This window comes from Pteropus alecto, unplaced genomic scaffold (assembly GCF_000325575.1).
Source record: "Pteropus alecto unplaced genomic scaffold, ASM32557v1 scaffold413, whole genome shotgun sequence".
Classification (NCBI taxonomy): Eukaryota; Metazoa; Chordata; class Mammalia; order Chiroptera; family Pteropodidae; genus Pteropus; species Pteropus alecto.
The window spans coordinates 3,329,780-3,331,951 of NW_006434120.1; positions in this window are offsets into that span (position 1 = coordinate 3,329,780).

The window sequence follows — 2,172 nt, forward strand, 5'->3', positions numbered from 1 at the left end:
CTGACTGAGGGAAGGAAAAGAGCTCCATGAAATCCCAGTAGGCAGGGACTATGGCCATTCTCAGCAAGAAGCAGATACGGAAGAAGAGACCTCCTGACCCTCCACATCCATACTAATAATAAGGGGGTTCATTGCTCTTAGAAAAGAGGTAGGCAGGGAATTTAGTTAGGGGGTTTCAGGTCTGCCTACAAAGATTCTGAGGTCATCTTATCTTAGAAGGGGTCCGCCCTAACCCACCCACAATTAAGCAAGCCAGAAGGCATTTTTTAACTCACACAAAGAAACCAGTAGGCAGAGATTTATGTACCACTTTAAGTCAGTTACTCGCACCTGCGCAATGAAGACCTCGATAACCTTCAACTCACATTTTAGGAATAAACATGTGCAGAAGCAAAATGATGAATCACTGAGTCCTGTCAGTCTTAGTTGTCAATCAAGGAAGCCCACTCCTCTAGCAAAAGTGACCACCCACAGCAAAAATGGGATAAAAACCTTGAAGTCTTTGTAACCAGGCCTTTTGAGACACTATTCTCCTGCTCAGGCCCACTTCCACGTCTGGACATGTACTTTCCTTTCTAATAAAACTTTTCTTTTCTACTTTATTTTGATGTCTTGCTCAATTCTTTGTTTGAGACATCAAGAACCTGGACAACGTGCCGGGAGAGGACCCCACTCTCCAGTAACACAATGGATTATTATTCAGCCATAAAATGAATGAAATCTTACCATTTGTGACAACATGGATGGACTTAAAGGGTATTATGCCAAGTAAAATAAGTCAGACAGAGAAAGACAAATACCATATGATCTCACTTATATGTAGAATCCAAGAAAACAAATGAACAAAACAGAAACAAACTCATAGGTATAGAGAACAAACTGGTGGTCGCATGTTGGTAGTAGGGGTTGGAGGGCTGGGTGAAAAAAAGGAAAAGATTAAGAAGTACAAACTGGAAGTTACAAAATAGTCACAGGAATGTAAATTACAGCATAGGGAATATAATCAATAGCATTGTAATAACTATGTACTGTGCCAGGTGGGTACTAGACTAATCAGGGGGAATCATTTCATAAATTATATAAATGTCTAACCAGTATGCTGTACATCTGAAACTAATATAATTTTGAATGTCAACTGTAATTAAAAAATTAAAAATAATAAAATAAATAAAATAAAACCTAAAAAACCCCCAAAGAAATCAGGTTAAGAAGAAGTATGGTACAAAGAAAGGGCAGAAAATGTAGACTGATGGTTCTCAAGCCATCAGAGACTGAATGAGTGCTTAAAATGTACAAGGGAGCCAAGTTTTAAAAATGAAATGTTAGAATGTTGTAGCCACCAGCCCCGGAAAGACACATGGACCACCAGAACTCAGTGAGTTATAGGAAACACGCTCTTTATTCAGCCAGCTAGGTCTGCCAGGGGTACGCAGACCCCAAATTAAGCAGCCCCGAAATGTAGAGGTACAGGGTTTTTAAGCCCTAAATCCCATTCCTCATTCTGTCTTAAACACAAAGGTCTATTTTTCTCCTATTCACCACCTGTCAACCCACAGGTCGGTTGTGCAAGCAGGGGTACAGAAGCAGAAAGCTTATTGTTAGAATGTTATGTTCCCATGGGTGATAGCCAAGCAGTAATTTTCCAGCCAGCACAATAATGGCAAATATAATTCAGGCTGGGTTTAGTTTTATATATTCACTATTATTATATTCATTTTTCTGATTCTAAATGAAATTAAAATTAAAACACTTACATGAGCCCCTAAAAATATCACTGGTTCTACCTAGGTGCTGCGCCTGCTGCACCTAATGGGTAAGCCAGCCTTGGACAGTGGAGCAGTCCGAGAGAAGAGCCAGGGTGCTGGGAGACACCCCACCAGACAGGACCCTCCCATGAAGAAAATAACATCTGCTCTTTTTAAAGTCACTGTTATTTCGGTTCTCTCTTACATCCATTAGATCATTGAATCCAGTTCCCGGAGGCCCAGGAGGCTCCCTAAAGGAGGTGACATCATGAGGATGTAGAAGAATTGGCCTAGTGAATGGAAGAGGGTGGAGGAGGGCGTTTTGGGAAGAAAACAGCTTGAACAAAGGCTGAGATAAGACAAAGAGAGAGGAACTAAAAGGATATTCATTGTGGGTGGAGTTTAGTGTGTGTGTGGGAGGGAGGGG